At 34.4% G+C, this 19,629-nt stretch overlaps 1 protein-coding gene and 1 long non-coding RNA gene across 2 annotated transcripts in view; one reads left to right on the forward strand and one right to left on the reverse strand.

The window, feature by feature from the left end:
- Window positions 1–19,629, forward strand: part of LOC120349643 — a 291,013-nt gene that overhangs the window by 125,325 nt on the left and 146,059 nt on the right. The gene's annotated exons all lie outside the window — the stretch shown is intronic.
- The window catches only part of LOC120349934, a 73,992-nt gene continuing 68,851 nt past the window's right edge, over window positions 14,489–19,629 (reverse strand). Inside the window, exons 2-3 of the long non-coding RNA XR_005570525.1 lie at window positions 15,574–15,754; window positions 14,489–15,226 (exon numbers count right to left, since the gene is read on the reverse strand). This is a non-coding gene — a long non-coding RNA (uncharacterized LOC120349934). The remainder of the gene's footprint in view (window positions 15,227–15,573; window positions 15,755–19,629) is intronic.

The following is a 19,629-nucleotide window of genomic DNA, read 5'->3' on the forward strand; positions in this document are numbered from 1 at the left end:
TGATAGACCGGCTATACTTCTAACACGTGTTTGTACATTGTCATACATGTCCTGGATGAGATTGATATAGACTTCAGGAATGTTTTGATATCGCAAGGCTTGCCATATTAATGTCCTTGGTACACGGTCGAAGGCCTTTTCAAGGTCTATGAACACCATCCAGAGATTTTGATTGTTTTCTTGGGCTTTTTCCATCAACAGCCTTATTGTGTGGATTGCATCAGTCGTCCCTTTACCTGCAGTGAAGCCAAATTGATTTCCGGTCAGGTTAATTACATTCTGAAGATGTTCGCTTTTAATTTGTTCCCATATCTTCGATGTGTGGGAAGTAAGTTTAATACCACGGAAGTTTCCACATTCTCGGACATCACCATTATTCTTATAAAACGGGACCAAAGTGCTTTCTCTCCATGCCATTGGCATTTTCCCACTGGTCAAAATGTTATTAAATAGCATCGTAAGCCACACAAATCCATCCGAGCTGAGAAATTTCCAGAGCTCAGCCGGTATATCATCTGGTCCAGTTGCTCTATGATTTTTCATTTTTGAGATAGCTCTTCTTACCTCTGCTTCAGTGATTTCATTTATAGGTCCCTCTGTCCTTGGTTGCTCTACTTCTGGCTCTCTTGGGAATTCCTCATTCAACAAGTGTTGGTAATATTCATACCATCTTGAACAGATGTCTTTGTCTTTAGTAAGTAAAGTACCTTGCTTATCCTTGATATATTTTGTAGCTCCAAAATCTTTAGTTTCATTATGTCTATGTTAAGCAATTCTATATATTCCATTTCCATTTACTTGCTCAAGCTGCTGGTATAAGTTTGTTCCAGCTGTTTCTTTTTCAGATGCCACTGTTCTTCTTGCTTCTTTCTTTGCCTGTTTATAGTTATCTTTATCAGCCTCATCTTTGGTGTTTTGCCAAATTTTGAACAGGCGTTTCTTTCCAGCTACACTGTCTTGGGCTTGCCTATTCCACCACTTTGTGCTTTTAGCGTTATGTAGCGCTCCTTTTGTGACTCCCAGTTCTTCTCTTGCTGTAGCAACACAGAGAGATTCAAAGTTTTCCCATAGTTGATATTGTCGAAGAGCTGTGGTTGCTTGGAGAGACTGTTTTGTTAAATATTCTACTACTTTGTGTCTCACATTATTTCCTTTCTCATCGTTCAGTGCATACCATTTTATCTTCTCTACTTTTGGTCTTTTCATCTTAATGGGCGTTTTCAGTTTGAAGGCAGTTAACAATAGCCTGTGTTGAGAAGTAAGTGGTTCCCCAGGGATAACCCTACAATCTTTGATCTGCCTAAGATATTTCCTGTCAATGAGGACATAGTCAATCTGTGTCTTACAGTTCCCACTTTTGTATGTGATCAGATGTTCATCCTTCTCTTGAGAGAAGGTGTTCACTATTGCTAGGTTGTGGGCGGCTGCAAATTCAAGAATTGTTTCCCCTTCTTTATTCAGCTCTTCGTATACAAAGCCTCCATGGAAGCCCTCATAACCTTCAACATTCATACCAACGTGTCCATTTAGATCTCCAAATACTATTGTTTGTTCTTCCACAGCTATGGTTGCTAGATGCCTTTGTAACTCCTCCCAGAACTCTTGCTTTTCCATTTCTGGGCAATTCACTTGTGGAGCATAGACAGAAACAATGTTCAGACATGGTTGTTCATCCAAGGCAAGTTTCACAGACATAATTCGATCATTTATCCTGCATATTTCAACAACATTATTGCTGAGGTGGTGGTCCAGAATAACACCAACACCATTTCTAGTGGTCTCTGTTCTGTTGTAAATCAGTTTAAAGCCATTTCCAATCTGTCGCGATTTGGCACCTCTCCATTTTGTTTCTTGCACACAGCATATGTTTATGTCTATCTAAAATCGAACTTAGCTCAGTGCTGCGTCCAGTCATTGTACCTATATTCCAAGAACCTATATGTAGTTCCATCTCTGATGTAGTGTGTCTCTTATTTGAGTTTTCGTCACTTGCAGGGGATGCCCTAGTATGTGTCACATTTCCATCGTCGCTTGAGGGAGACACCCTAGCCTTATGTCGCTTTCTCTCTGTGTTGTGCCTCATGATTGGGTATGGGGTTTTGGCTATATGGTTTTACAGTCGGTTGCCACCTGACACCAAGGTCTTGATCCTCCTGGAGAACCTGAGAGCCGCCGTTGACCAGTAATGGTTCTTCTGCCGCATCTCTAATGAAACCTCAGACCCAAGGGTTCATCACAGCTGGGGACTTCTGCTTCAATTACTTTGAAGAAACTCCTCAGGCTGGGTTTTTTTTTCAGGAAGTTGTCTCTCTGACAAAAATAGCAGGATAATTAGGAAAATGAAGAGTTTGTCAAGGAGGACAGATAGGGAAGAAAGTTTGCATGTGACTATATGGATGGCGGGAGGGGGGGGGCATTTCGATGCCCCCCACCATCTGTCAAGTCACGCACATGGGAGAGGGCAGCACAGAAGCAAAATCAATGAAAAAACAGCTGCCCTAGGATGAAAGGTCTCCGGAGCAAAAGGAAGGTGAGAAGGAATTTGGGAAGAAGGGCTCCGGAGTGGGTGTCTGCAGTTGCATGGAGCAACTGGGCGATGGAATCCCAAACCCCGACGCCAGTCACTTATGTTCACTTTGGTTCACTTCGAATATTCTCATATTCCATTATTTGAGAATATTACATTACTTTTCAACGTCGCGAATTCTACAGGTATACTGGATTCCATACCTGTGAATGCCGTGTTGTTTTTGGAAATTCCATTTCATCCAATCAAATGTAAACCTATTAGATTAGTTATTATTCCAGATTAACCTCCTCTCCATGATTGATAACACTTATATTCTTCAAAAACTTCTAAATTTCACATGAGTTATTTGTTGGGAAAAAAATGGAGGATTGTAATTGTGGAAGTTCTCCAAATCCCATTACACTCATCATATACAACCTGTTCGCTTTATTTGAGAGGAGTCATGCATATGCATATATGCGTGTGTGAATGTGACAGCTGAGCAGCTTTTTCCACAAGCTTCACCTTTTCACTCTTGCTATAATTCTCTCTTCCTCTACCTCACTCTCATTCCCTCTATCACCGCTTTTCCTATGTCCTTCACCACTGTCATGAGGGAATAGTTGATAAATGTTTATAGGTTCAAGTTGTGACAGAGGATCGGAGGCTGTGAAAGGTAAGAGGAGGAGATGTGGTAGGAGAAGTAGAAGGAGTGGAAGGAGAAACATAAGTGAGACTAGATGGAGGATGACAACAAGGGGTATAAAGAAGAGGTAGAAGGAGAAAAGGTCATAGAACTTTGTGGTATCTGAAACATTGTTTCTCAGTTGAGGTGAGAAAGAGGGGAGAGTGAAATTATAACAAGCCATTTCTTGTTTGGAGAACTGATCAAATCTTCCTAACGAGCCAAACTACTGTTTGTTTCAGTTTCATGGATGGGGTTTGAGTGGAATGACTTCTTTCCACATATTGATTGGTGGTTCCGCTGAGGAAGGTGTGTGAGAAATCATTTGCTAATATTGTTCCGGTGGCTCATATCATTCATACTGAGTTGGTTGAGTAGAGATGGTCTGAATTCAATTTGTTCCATTCACTTCACAAAAGTTCACTCACACTCTTTCATTGTTTTTCAAATCTGCTTTATGTTATTTTGAGTCATCTTATTTTTCGTTTACTTTAAAAAAATGTGATATTCTTCGATAATCACTTCTCATGACTTGCCATTATGCAAGACTGGATGAATCATTATCCTTCATGTTCAAACGTTCAAATGTTTAAATGTTTAAATGTTTAATGTTTAATGTTTAAATGTTTAAATGTTTAAATGTTTAAATGTTTAAATATTTGAATGTTTAAATGTTCAAATGTTTCAATGTTTAAATGTTTAAATGTTTGAATGTTCAAATGTTTAAATGTTTAAATGTTTGAATGTTTGAATGTTTGAATGTTTAAATGTTTAAATGTTTAAATGTTTAAATGTTTAAATGTTTAAATGTTTAAATGTTTAAATGTTTAAATGTTTAAATGTTTAAATGTTGAATGTTTAAATGTTTAAATGTTCAAATGTTTAAATGTTTGAATGTTTGAATGTTTAAATGTTTAAATGTTTAAATGTTTAAATGTTTAAATGTTCAAATGTTTAAATGTTTAAATGTTTAAATGTTTAAATGTTTAAATGTTTAAATGTTTAAATGTTTAAATGTTTAAATGTTTAAATGTTTAAATGTTTAAATGTTTAAATGTTTAAATGTTTAAATGTTTAAATGTTTAAATGTTTAAATGTTTAAATGTTTAAATGTTTAAATGTTAAATGTTTAAATGTTTAATGTTTAATGTTAAATGTTTAAATGTTTAAATGTTTAAATGTTTAAATGTTTAAATGTTTAAATGTTTAAATGTTTAAATGTTTAAATGTTTAAATGTTTAAATGTTTAAATGTTTAAATGTTTAAATGTTTAAATGTTTAATGTTAAATGTTTAAATGTTAAATGTTTAAATGTTTAAATGTTTAAATGTTTAAATGTTTAAATGTTTAAATGTTTAAATGTTAAATGTTTAAATGTTTAAATGTTTAAATGTTTAAATGTTTAATGTTTAAATGTTAAATGTTTAATGTTTAATGTTTAAATGTTTAAATGTTTAAATGTTTAAATGTTTAAATGTTTGAATGTTTAAATGTTTAAATGTTTAAATGTTTAAATGTTTAATGTTTAAATGTTTAAATGTTTAAATGTTAAATGTTTAAATGTTAAATGTTTGAATGTTTTAATGTCTAAATGTTTAAATGTTTGAATATTTAAATGTTCAAATGTTTAAATGTTCAAATGTTTAAATGTTGTGATGATTCTCTTGAGTAAATCTCATTAAAGGAGAGAATTAACTGTAAAAATTATAATTACCCTTATAGAATAGAAGGATTGTCAAACAAACAGTTAGTACCCGAACGTTAAGGCTCACTTATCAACAGCTGAGTATAAGATAAGAGTACCGTTTTGTACTACGCATTTTTTCAAAGAATTATTTGTTAAAATTTTTATTATTTTGCCAATTAAGTACAAATCATTTATGAATTGCTCATTGAACTTTGGAGGTTACACTTTTGTTTACAATTGATCAGATGTTTTGTAACAGCTCAGACACAGCTGACTGATCCAATATTATCAATGTCATGCCAGGATTCCAATGCAAGCTATAATATTATTTCTAAAATTAGGAACTATTGAAAAATGATAAAGAATTTCAATAAAAAAATAAAATGTATCATTGTTAAAATTATTCATTACTCACAAAATTACATTATAATGTTGAATATTGTAGTAATGAACAAGGTCAATATTCATTGTATCATTTTTAAAATTAATTATAACAGTTTCGAATATAATAAGAATTTAATAGAAATATTAAATTACTAGCAGAAACCCGTGCTTCGCAAGGATCTATTTTCAAACTTGATAATCTGAAAACTTGATGTAATGAAATCTTGAAGAATTGAAAATAGTCCTATAACCATGTTAATTAAGAATCTAGCCTATATGCAAAATTTCAAGTTAATTAGTCCTATAGTTCAGACGTGATGATGCGGTCAAACATAATTTTCCTATCCCGTACGTGTATAAGCCAACTCTTTTTTCATTATAGATATGGTTAAAAACTGCAAGAGATAGAAGTGTGGAATAGAATAGTTGTGAAACTATGATAGCGCCAGAAGTGTCTCAAACACAATAGTAGGTACTTCATGAACTTTTTGAAAGTGATTTGAAAACTAAATGTTAAAACAACAGAACTCGAAGTTTTCAACCTTATCATTCTACCTCCATTTAGAGAGGCTTTTGTTTAAGCCGAATAAGATCTTCTATCTCCTATATATATATATATATATATATATATATATATATATATATATATATATATATAGTAAAATGAATGTCTGTTTGTGTGTTTGTTCCCTATGACTTGAAAAATTCTTAATATGGTGGCTAATAATGATTATTCATCAATCCATTACCGAAGAATGGAAAGATGATCATGATTCAAGATCATATTGGGATAATAGGCCTATTATTTGGCATCTAAAGTTACCAGCTGTAATAATCACGTCACCCTATGATAAATTGTATAGGCTACTGGTATTACAACGGTAGTTTGGAGTTGAAGTGTAGTTGATTGATACCAGCTGTAGATAATGGTTCCTTACAAGACCTATACAAATAGTTATCACTCCCTAATCAATGAGTAACCGGAAAATATTGGAAAAAAATTATTTACCTCATGGAAGAGAGTTTTTCATATTGCATTCATAAATGGCAGAATAATTAACATTTTTTTCAAAATTCAGTTCAGCTTATATTCATCCTAAAATGGAAGATGGAAAGAATATGTAATTCTGTGTGATTCATTGTACATCGCATATTTCCTGGACCATCCATTGACAATCAACAACTATGAAAACATTGAATTCATCTTTGAAACACTGATATCACTACAAATTGATTGAGAAGAATATGTTTCGGGAATAATGAATGCTGCATGACTAAGCACATAGGAAGTCCGTTTTCAGATGTTAATGAAAATATTGATTGTCAGATACATTTCATGACTCACCAAATGGAGTAAAGTGTGACATGAAGTACATTGACTTTTTGGCAGTACGAAGTTTGACAGGTAAGCTAGTTGTAAATAAAGCTTTATTATTGATAGTCAACACTGAAAAAAGACAGGCTCAATCACCAGGAATACTATAAATTCTATGAAGGACCAGTAAGCCATCAATTTTGAGTAGTACAATCACTTCCATTATGGACACTGAATACATTATGGACAATCAATACGTATGAAATTTATTAGCTACAAAATAAAAAACTTTGATTGAAGTGACCCCGACTACAGTAGAGAGATTCTGACAGATTGGACTGACTTTTTTGCTCGAAATCCCCTCCCCCCTCTCCCCCCTCGTCCATCCCGCCACCTCTTCCCCCTGCCTGTAGGGTGGGGGGTGTTCTAAAAATAGATTTCCCCTTCCCCTTGCACAGTGGAGGTGAGGGGGATGAAAAGAGAGAGATATATCTTTCTCTCTCTCTCTTTCTCTCTCCCCTTCCCCCTGCCCAGTGGTGGTGAGGGGGTTGAAAAGAGATATCTCTCTCTCTCTTTCCCCTTCCTCCTCCCCAGGTGAGGGAAAAAAAATTTCCCTTTTAGGAGGAAAAATTCCCTCTCTATACTGACAGATTAAAGTGAATCCATATTTCTACATCTAACGCTATACTGACAGATTGAAGTGAATGCTGGATGAGGGGAAAAAAATCTTTATGAGAGGGAAAAGTTCTCTAGATGAGGGAAAAAATCTCTTTGAGAGGGAAAAATTCTCTACTGTCAAATTAAAGTGAATCCATATTTCTACATCTAATGCTATACTGACAAATTGAAGTGAATCCATATTTCTAATGCTATACTGACAAATTGAGGTGAATGCTAGATGAGGGAAAAAAATCTCTTTGAGAGGGAAAAATTCTCTACTGTCAAATTGAAGTGAATCCATATTACTACATCTATACTGACAGATTAAAGTGAATCCATATTTCTAATGCTATACTGACAAATTGAGGTGAATGCTAGATGAGGGAAAAAAATCTCTTTGAGAGGGAAAAATTCTCTACTGTCAAATTAAAGTGAATCCATATTACTACATCTATACTGACAGATTAAAGGAATCCATATTTCTAATGCTATACTAGTGAATCCAAAGTGAGGTCAATGACTCTCTCTACATCTAATTGAATTGAGAAATTCTCTCTCTCTCACATCTAATGCTATACTAGTGAATCTCTACAATGATCTAAGTTCTTTTACATTTTTTATCTGCAATATCGTACAAGCATTTCCAAAGTTCATCAGAATTTTTAACAACAGATAATGCTGAATCATTTGTACAATCATAATGTAGATGACCGCTGTCTAGAATATTGAGCAGTTCGAAAATCTCAGATAAAATCGAAAAGTGTACATTTTCTGTTTTTGTTAACAGTAAATCAACATCTTGACATCCTGTTGAAAATTTAATATTCTTCGCAATTGAATCAAATTCGTTAAATGAAATTGACATCAAGAGACGAGTTAATTTTTTGAATTTTGAAAAACCATAACACTGCATCTCGCAGATGTTTGACATGTCTCGAATGAGGGGAATAGAGAAAGATATATCTCTCTTTCTAAATTGATGAGATGCACGTGTTATAGAGACTCGTGTCTGTATAAAAAAGATCACCCCACACGTGTTGTCAGGTCTAGCTCTAAGCAGCAACTAAACTAAAAATCGTGAATGGGATATTGGAATGAAAAATCATTTGAAGGCAGAAAACGTTTATTTACACATTTCAGCACAACTATTCATAATTTCATCTTCAATTTTAATTAGCTTATCTATACACAAATTATAAGGACGATAATAACATAGATAGTCTCTTATGTCATTTAAATTAACCGTGCTTAGAAAAATGTCTTTCAATTGTTTCGCCAATCTATAATTTTCAGGAGTTGATTTCCTAATTGCACTTTCACACTCATTGTACCAATCAATACAGTTTTTTAACCTCACTTCCAATTCGTTGTCAGCAGCCAACCACTTTCTCGGATCCATGTTGTTGAGCGAATGAAGAAAACTAAGTGTAGGCAATGTTATAAGCACATAGCAATCTGATACATGCATAAATCTTGTAAAAGGATGACATATTATGAGAGAGAGTGAAGTATTTAAACATGTGCTGCTTCAAATTTCAGTCTAGACATTTTTGACTATGATTGATTGCATAAATCTTGTAAAAGGATGACATATTATGAGATTGATTGATTGATTGATTGAGTACTTTATTTATGTAGATTACAATATATACTGGCTTATACACTTATATACAATAGCTTACAATACAGCAAAATTATAGATGAATTTACATAATATAGACTAAGAAAATAATTATTGAACTGTATATGAAAAAGCAGTTTGTAATATAATAACTATAGATAATAATCATATTGTTATGCATCTACATAATTGGCGGAGCTTTGGACATATCAATGTCCATTCTTCGGAAAGAATATTAAAAATATCCTCCCCACTAACTCTCTACCAAAACGTTAATTTCGTTATTTAAACTAAGGATTTATTTATTAATGGAAATATTGTAAAAGTTTTAATCAATATGAATATTAAAGAGAAAAAAAACAGAAAATTGATAGAGTAAAATAATTATATAGGTAGATAAGATCAAATAATTGATTAATAAAATGAAGTAGGCTGAAAGTAGATCAGGGTTATCAACTTTCAGTAATATACAGCATTATGCAGTGGATAATTGAAATAACATGAGTTTATATAATATATATATACAATTCGTTCTATAACATGGTTTAAAGGTTTGTATTTGTGGGATGGGTGGGGGATGGATGTCATGTGATCGTTCTAGGGCCGGACAGTTTCAGTCATTTGTTCCAAAAGATGTTTTTTTAAAGTTAGGATGAAGCTCGCTCGGCTCTCGATGGACCTGATAGAAACAGGAAGTGCATTCCATGCATGACAGGCACTGACTAAGAAGGATTTTGTGAAAATAGTAGTTCGATGATTGGGTATCCTTAAAGTACTTTCTCCGGTTCTAGTATGTGAAGCATCTATCCTCCTACCTTCAGAGACAAATTTGAAATCATCTTTAAAATAGTTCGGATTACCGTATATCAAGATATCTCTAACAAGCTTGACTATTCGAAAAAGCCTCTGATCGGGAAGCTTTAATGTTGAACTAGCAATGTGGGCTGGGGTGATATGATCATGGCGTTGGAGAGAGTACGACGAGGGAGACGCTCACGAGCGCACGCGCCACTGACAATAAATTTGACTGCACAAGCTTCAACGAGTTTCAACAAGGCAATTGGGATTGAAATTTTCACTGTCAGTTGGAAAGCAAGCATAATATGAGGCATTATAGAACTTATACTAGATTCACTAGTATATCATTGGAGAGAAGGATTCGCTAGTATAGTATAGGAACGCTCGATCAAAATGGAACTTACTCCTTGTCTGCTTCACTTCCCTTTCATAACGCAAAGATCGCAAAGAGAAGCATGTGGTTTCACTAGTACAGCATAGGAACGGACGATCAAAATGGAACTTAGTTACTCCTTGTCTCCTTCACTCGCCTTTCGTAATGCTGGGCCAGAGAGAAGCGTTTCACTTTAATCTGGCAGTATAGGAACGCTCGATCAAAATGGAAGTTAGTTAAGTAAAAGAAGGAGAAAGCAGATGCAGCATCTGGCTAGAGCCGTCTGCTGGTTGTGAGAAGCGAGGGGGGGCGTATCCTCCTCTCTCTCTCTTGAGTCTGCCATTAAACATCATGAGCCCTCGTAGCACGCATTCTTCACACACACTTGCCTCTAATCGCTCAAGCTAATGAGATCAAAAATGAGTGAGAATTTTGATTGTACAAGTTTCAATGAATTCTCAATTGCAGCTAGTCAGGTGGAAAGCAAACCATTATTAAGCAATAGAGTGATAGGGATTCACTAGTATAGAGTGAAGGATTCACTTTAATTTGTCAGTAGAGAATTTTTCCCTCAAAGGGAAATTATTCCCCCTCATCTATACTGGGAGAGAGAGAGAATTTCTCAATTCACTTCAATCTGTCAGTATAGCAATATGGATTCACTTCAATCTGTCAGTATAGCATTAGATGTAGAAATATGGATTCACTTTAATTTGACAGTATAGCATTAGAAATATGGATTCACTTTAATCTGACACCAAGGGAATTTTTCCCTCTCAAAGAGATTTTTTTCCCTCATCTAGCATTCACTTCAATCTGTCAGTATAGCATTAGATGTAGAAATATGGATTCACTTTAATCTGTCAGTATAGAGAGGGAATTTTTCCTCCTAAAAGGGAAATTTTTTTTCCCTCACCTGAGGAGGGGAAAAGGGAGAGAGAAAGAGAGAGAAGGAGATATCTCTTTTCATCCCCCTCACCACCACTGGGCAAGGGGAAGGGGAAATCTATTTCTAGAAAGAGAGAGAGAGAAAGATATATCTCTCTCTTTTCATCCCCCTCACCTACACTGGGCAAGGGGAAGGGGAAATCTATTTTTAGAACACCCCCCACCCTACAGGCGGGGGGAAGGGGTGGCGGGATGGACGAGGGGTGAGAGGGGGGAGGGGATTTCGAGCAAAAAAGTCAGTCCAATCTGTGGAATCTCTCTACTGACTACTACAAAATGAATAACCATTAAGATCAAATATGAGAAATTACTCACATCTCTCATCAACTCGTACTTTTTGTTCACAAAATATTAACACAAAAATATAAGTTATATTGAATGAACTCACGGCTAGTACCGTACTCAAGTTTGTCTTTTTCTGGCTGTGCTAAAATTAATAAATGTAGGTTTATGTTTGACATCTCGTTTTTGTAATCTTGTTGTCCATTAAGAAATTTTTCAATGTGATTTTTGTTTGCAATCCAATTTGAATTTTAAAAAAGAATTATCAACAAACTCCTAACCAAAGAAAATCTCTGTGCTCTGTTCTGAATGTAACAATGGAACAAACACGTGGCAAGCTTGCACTTTCGATCCAAAGAAAATTAAATTCGATCAGCTGATTGATAAAATTATTTCAAGCTCTCCAATGATTACAACATATGTTAGAATATCATGTGTCAATTATCTCAGTTCCATATGGCATTCACCTTACCATGTTCATAACTTTACTAAATAGGATCCTTTTTGATCCTTTTAAACCCTTAAAGGCAAAATATCTCAAATTCCGTTCTTAGTGCGCCTCTAGCATGTTTGAAGAATATTTGTGTAGAGTTTTGAGTCTGTAGGCCAATTAGTTTGAGCTGTAGTGTGATTTTACATAAAAATTTTTCAAAAAAGCCCTCTCCTGTACCCCTCTCTGCTCCTGGTCTGATTTTTTCTGCATAGATCTAATTTTTTTTGTAGCTGAACAAAAAAGTTCTTCATGACTTTGCTGTGCAATGAGCGGTTGAAAAGTTCAAAATTTTTTTGGGGCCCCAGCTACCTCAGGGGGGCAAATTTCTGAAAATCCTCTCTTAGTGGACGTTTTGAGGCTATCATAAACAATTGTGCAAACTTTCAAGTTTGTAGGCACAGTAGTTTGGGCTGTGGTGTGATTTCAGTCTGTCAGGGCTTAGCTTTTTATAGATATAGAGAAGATAAATTATTGTTTCAACTGAGTCACATGGTGAATGAATCTCTTTGGCAAGTCTAAGCCAATCATATGTCATAAAAAAAACACCAAGAGGGATGATCGTTTGAAAGCATCATAAATTAATCTGTTATCAGCCAGCAAACTTGCCTTATCATATATGCTAGTGCATGAACACTGTATAGGGGAACTTTATATAGAGAATTATATAGCAATTTACAAAATTATACAAATTAAGTTATTATTGTAATCAAAGGAAATATATTTCACTGCTTGCCACAGACGTCATGCCTATGTCATAATCATTCCACCAATGGCAAATTCTCATGCAAATTAATTACACAGAGGTTCCAAGAAAAAGGTTCTAGCCAAAAGCTTAGAAGAAGGCAAGACACTTTCCTTTTAAAATCCTCACCGTTAAGACCTTGTTAGAAGGTTACCAAAGACCTATTGGTGAAATTTCATTCGATTCTTGTATTCTTTATCTGTGAGCCAATATCTGAGGCCAATTTATCTATCATTTCATAAAATTATTCATCAATTGATTGTTCTAGAAATTCAAATTTAATTATCCCCCAATTTGATTGGTGAAGGAAATATTTAATTGAAATTCCACACGTGCTAAGACCAAAGCCTGGACCAGGAACCAATAATACAAGAATTTGATTTAAAAGAACCACAACCACCAAGAGGTTTCACGTGAGTTATCTTTTATGTTTGGGGCCCCAATCTTCGCTTCGAAAAACATAGTGTAGGGAAATATAAAATTTTCTTCGTTAAATTAATGGCCATGCTGACAAGCGCTTCTAGTCATTAAGATCCTAGATTTTATCAGGTAAAGAATTTATAAGAACTTGTAGTTGATAAACTATCCTCTGCTGCCAGAATCACGACCTTGAGTAATTCTAAAAATCTTTTATAATTTGTTTTCATTATTTCAGAAAACCGTTAAATTTGTCAATTATAAAGTCTGTTGGATCATGCATGGTATCACGCCAGCACAAGCAATTTCTAGTTATTTTGTCAATGTTAAACTATTTTCAATCTGTTATCCAAGCTTTAAATCTGCACTGTCAAATTATATATTTTATTATATTACATTTCCACCTTATCAATTCGTCTTCTGAGTTTGATTATTTCTTAAGCCTGTCAATTATTGTGTCTGACACGTTCTTCATTATCAAGAACTGATCAAGTACAATCATTGAAATGATTGATTCAACCTGGATATTGGAACAAATCTAAGTGGATGTATTGTGTGGGGTCAGATCGAGATTATCTATTCTCTGACCTTACCTGCTCATATATCAGCTTTCATCTGTGACCAACTTCGGTTTGGAGGCGAATTTTTCTACTGTATGGCAGATGCAGCTGGAGATAATATAATTTCCTTCAATAGAGCATAAAGCCCGACAAGACTCTGTTCTCAAAGTATATTCCAAACGATCTCTGGTCCTTAGTACCCTATCTTAATCCTTTGGAACTTATTGGAGACTCAGTCCTGTAGATTATCTACTAAGGGGTTTTTGCTCTACCTTTATGATTTTGTATGTTGTTTCATCACAGGTAATAGTTTTAAGATCATTGTACTCAGTGTTTAGCGACTGCTACACTACATCTTAAATTTTATCATTATACAATCAGTCATAAGAAGAATCAAGGGTGAGCGAGTGTTCATGCCTCCCGCGAATCTTGTAGTTACGCAGTCAGTCTGGTGTTCACTTAGCGTCCGCGCACACATTTTCAAATTCCTAACCTCAATACTGGGGACTCAATACAAGATTCGTTATATGTGTGTCGACTTAACCATGGCGGTGATAGTAATTCCCCAAGGAGTACTTCATACAATTTGGCGCCCAAAGTGTTCGGCATTGATGAGGTGGATAATCGACTGCAAGAATTGTATAGTTGTTCAGTATACTACAGCACTGACAATATGAAATTTTTTGGAAAAAATTCATGGTTATGAATTTCTTCAAATTTAATATCAACTGTTCACCAAGATGTATAAAATAGCAAGACATGCCATACACAATTTCTGAACAAAAAAAAATTTATCAATTGATGAATTTTCTAAAGAAAGAATCAAACTCAGAATTTTACTATTGTTGTCATTTGAAAATTGCTCATATTATAAGTCATAGGTATAAGAAATACCATAAAAAAAGGGTTATATCATTTCAAGAGTACTAGGTCTATATCAAAGCAGTTTATGAAAGTTTACGGAAAGAAGGATTTAATTCATTTACTGCATTTTCAAACCTTTTTAGGGTGTAAAGGGGGAAGTAAATTATATCACACATATATTGTGGAGTAACTCAAGCAGAGCATCACTGCTTTTAAAAAAATTTTGTGAGAAATACTAGCACTACATATAATTATGGCAGGAACTTATAAGACTGAAACATTTACAATAATAAGAATAATAAATTATAATAAGCATACCTGCATTATTGGATATCCATTATTTCTGATTGTTATTTCACTGTTTTATGTTAACAATATTGCTAACTTGATTGACTTCATCACTAAGCACATTGTTGAATCACATTTTCTGCATTTCATTCATTACGAATCTATAGTGATTTTGATTGGGTCTTCTTATCAATTATTTCTCTACATCACATCAACACTTTCACGTTTCTCTTCACCACACATTTTCGTCACCTTATTTTTTCGCAAGCCATGGCAGAAAACGACTCAGCTAATCCAAGTCTGTCAGACCTCAAGGTTGCCTCACCTGATCGCTTACCACCATCTGCATCTGGCACCACATCCGCTGATTTCCATCCCCATATACTGGATGACTTGTCTTCAACACAAGTGGAGGAGAGCTGTATTCTAGTGGAGGATCTGTTGACAGCCCAAAGAATGGAGGATGGAACATCAGAAGAACATCCAGTTGATACCGCCCCCAAGACAGGAACTCCCATTTCTCACACCGTTTCTCGGATGAAATACCAGTGGATAACCATCAGCCATACACCCGCTTCCGTGCCAGATATGAACACCCTCCTGGAAGCAAGAAAATATTAGTAAAGAAAACAAACAAGCGAGTGAAGAATTAAAGGAGGAAATCCAACAGGCAAAGAAACAAAATGAACAGGGTTCGGAGAAGTTGAGTCAGTGGATGGACGGAGCATTTCGTGAAACAAGTATCACTATCGAAAAATTAACCGAGTGTCTGGACAAATCCATTATATATACCAACAACCGATCAGATCAGATATCTCAAGATGCACATATGGAAGTAGTCAACATCGAAATCACCTTAAAAGAACACGCACATGCAGAGACAGACATGCTTGAAGAGGAAATCAATAAACAAACAGAGGAATGTTTTGCACAGATGAGTGACCAACCTACCCAGGATAGCCAGCTTGGAGTCCACCCGCACTGTACCGGACGCCAGGAGGAGCCCGAGGACGCCATCCATCACATAGGGGGACAGCCCGCACCACCAACATATGACACCATCCATGTGCCGAGGGAGCCTGAGAGAGCCATCCACCGAGTTGAAGAGCAGCCCGGACAGTAGACCACCTGTACTGCCAATCCACCGAAGACTCCACCTGCAACACACAAATACAATAGACATCACAATCAATCACATGACAATAAGAGTAAAACTACAACTCACAAACAATCAAGAAGACAACACATAATCAGAAAAATAGTTTTAAAGAAAAGAAGAACATTAAACAGGATTTATCTACACCACTGTCACATTAGGCTGGAATTGAACACCAAACTCCTTCCCACCACTCAGAAAAGAAGAAGCATTTTCGATAAAGCCTCACACATTACTCGCATGTCAGGTTTATAAATATCGAACTACATGTCACCAGTCAACAAGGGAGGAAAACATTGGCTGAAGAGATCCACTTACTTCGTCGGCATGTTTTTTTTTAAGCCGAGTTTGATAAAATGGAAAGCCGCAAATTGGATTTGAACCTTGGATAACACCAAAATCAAATCTAGATGGGGGCTAGAGGAAGAAACAATTTTGGATTAACTTGGAAACTACATTCATGGATCACATCAATTATCAAACTTTTCATAATCACAGCCTACATATCGGATCACATCTTTGTGGGCTGGCACCTTTCTACTGCAGCCTAATCATCAACATAACCTAACTTTGCCACATCTCAGCTAGTAAGAAAATATCATCAAATCAACATCAACTTGAAGAAATTATTATCAACTTAAAGTCAAGAAAATAAAACTAAAAAACAACTTTTAAAATTACCAACTCGATTGAGCCATCCGCCTCATGCTACAGTCACCATGGAACCAACAGTTTGGTACCATCCGCCCACCTAAAAAACAGAAATAAAACCTACATTATCAACAGAAAATATTCACAAATTAGAAATAAGATGGGTTTAGTATTTAATAGGAAGGAAGAAATAAACAAGATTCATTCAAATAACCTCAAAATGTGTAATCGATCAGGAAATAGATTAGAATCAAAGCCTGTTCAATAATTCTTCTTCACACCAGCCAATGTGTGTGAGATCACAAAGCAAATTGTTGTAATAAATTATTGTAATATATGTTATTCAATGTAAAATTATAAAAAAATGGAACTAAAAATATATTATTTATGTTAAATTGCACGCTATGTTAGTTTGCATGCTATGAATGTTATCTAGATGTATCTCCAAAAAAAGAAAAAAAAACTTGAGAAAACGAAACTCTTGTACTTAAATATGAAATTTATTATTATTGTATCAAAATATTATGAAATGTAATTCAAATCAACAAAAATAATCTTGAAAGCACAGCATTTGTAATCAGCATTAATAGAATCTCATCAAGTGTAACCCTGCTTGTATAAAACCTATAAAGCATACAGAAGAATTGCTCAAATCAAGTGGTAGATAATTGTCAAGTCACCAAAGTTAATCATGTCCTCACCCAAATATATGTAAAAGCCCAGACAAAGAGTCGAAACCTGTAGCACCTTGAATAATGAAAATCTATATTTGTTGTGAATATCGCTAGAATCCCAAGAGGATAATATGTTAAATTTTTTGTTATATTTGTTATAGTTGTGGGTCTGCTCATAAGCTCTTGAATGGAAGTTTTGAACTTGTTCAATGAAGGATCCAATGAGACCTCATTAATTGTATTTAGATTGTATCCAATGGAAGGAGCAATCAGTTATTTCTTTTCTTGTAGCCAAAAGTGCACGATATATTGTTTTAGTGTTAAGTGGGAAGTTAGTAGAAGTCAGGAGATAAAATGGTGTATTCATCACAATATCGGATTTTTCTAATAGTCATTGTTTCAACTCATCTTCCAATAACCTATTTGAAATATCCTGGGGGCTTTTGTGCGATGATTCTTTTAAGTAAAACTCAGGAAAGGACAGAATTAACTGTAAAAATTACTATTAACCTAAAAAATAGAAGGATTGTCAAACAAACAGTTAGTACCCGAGTGATAAGGCTCCCTCATCAACAGCTGAGTATAAGATTAGAGTACCATTTTGTACTACACATTTTTTCAAAGAATTATTCAATAAAATTATAATTATTCTGCCAATAAAGTACAAATCATTTATGAATTGCTCATTGAACTTTGGAGGTTACACTTTTGTTTACAATTGATCAGATATTTTGTAACAGCTCAGTCACAGCTGACTGATTCAATATTATCAATGTCATGCCAGGATTTAATGCAAGCTATAATATTATTTCTAAAATTTAGAACTATTGAGAAAGGATAAAGAGCTTCAATAAGGAAATGGAATGTATTATCGTTAAAATTATTCATTACTCACAAAATTACATTATAATGTTGAATATTGTAGTAACGAACAAGGTCATAGCATGAATATTGTATCATTGATAAGAGCAGCAAAATCAATTATAACAGTTTCAAATATAAAAGAATTTTATAGAAATATTAATATTAAAAATTATTGTTTCAACTGAGTCACATGGTGAATGAATCTCTTTGGCAAGTCTAAGCCAATCATATGTCATAAAAATAACAACAAAAGGGATGATCGTTCGAAAGCATCATATATTAATCTGTTATCAGCCAGCAAACTTGACTCATCATATATGCTAGTGCATGTATACTATATAAGGGAGCTTTATATAGAGAATTATATAGCAATTTACAAAATTATACAAATTAAGTTATTATTGTAATCAAAGGAATTATATTTTGCTGCTTGCCACAGACGTCATGCCTACGTCATAATCATTCTACCAATAGCAAATATTCATGCAAATTAATTACACAGAGGTTCCAAGAAAAAGTTTCTAGCCAAAAGCTTAGAAGAAGGCAAGACACTTCCCTTTTAGAATCCTCACTATTAAGACCTTGTTAAAAGGTTACCAAAAACCTATTAGTGAAATTTTATTCGATTTTTGTATTTTCTATCTGTGAGCCAATATCCAAGGCTAATCTATCTATCATTTCATAAAATTATTCATCAATTGATTGTTCTAGAAATTCAAATTTAATTATCCTCCAATTCAATTGGTGAAGGAAATATTTAATTAAAATTCCACACGTGCTAAGACCGAAGCCTGGACCAGCCACTGATCATACACAATTTGAATGAAATTATTTATCAATTGATTGTTCTAGAAATTCAAATTTAATTATCCCCCAATTTAATTGGTGGAGGAAATATTCAATTAAAATTCCACATGTGCTAAGACCGAAGCCTGGACCAGCCACCAATCATACACAAATATGATTTAAAAGAACCACAACCACCAAGAGGATTCACGTAAGTTATCTTTTATGTTTGGGTCCCCAATCTTTGCTTTGAAATACATAGTGCAGAAAAGTATAAAATTTTCTCCCTTAAATCAATGGCCACACCGACTAGCACTTCTAGTCATTAAGATCCTAGATTTTATCTGGTATGGAATATTTATAAGAACTTGTAGTTGATCAACTATCCTCTGCTGCCAGAATCACGACCTTCAGTAATTCTAAGAATCTTTTATAATTTGTTTTCATTATTTTAGAAAACCGTTAAATTTGTCAATTATAAAGTCTGTTGGATCATGCATGGTATCACGCCAGCACAAGCAAATTTCTAGTTATTTTTCGATGTTAAACTATTTTCAATCTGTAATCCAAGCTTTAAATCTGCACTGTCAAATTATATATTCTATTATATTATATTTTCACCTTATCAATTCGTCTTCTGAGTTCGATTATTTCTTGAGCCTGTTAATTCAGGTAATAGTTATAAGATACGGTGATCTCAGTGTTTAGCGGAACTTTATATAGAGAATTATATAGCAATTTACAAAATTATACAAATTAAGTTATTATTGTAATCAAAGGAAATATATTCTACTGCTTGCCACAGACGTCATGCCTATGTCATAATCATTCTACCAATGGCAAATTCTCATGCAAATTAATTACACAGAGGT

This window comes from Nilaparvata lugens, chromosome 2 (genome assembly GCF_014356525.2).
Source record: "Nilaparvata lugens isolate BPH chromosome 2, ASM1435652v1, whole genome shotgun sequence".
Lineage (NCBI taxonomy): Eukaryota > Metazoa > Arthropoda > Insecta > Hemiptera > Delphacidae > Nilaparvata > Nilaparvata lugens.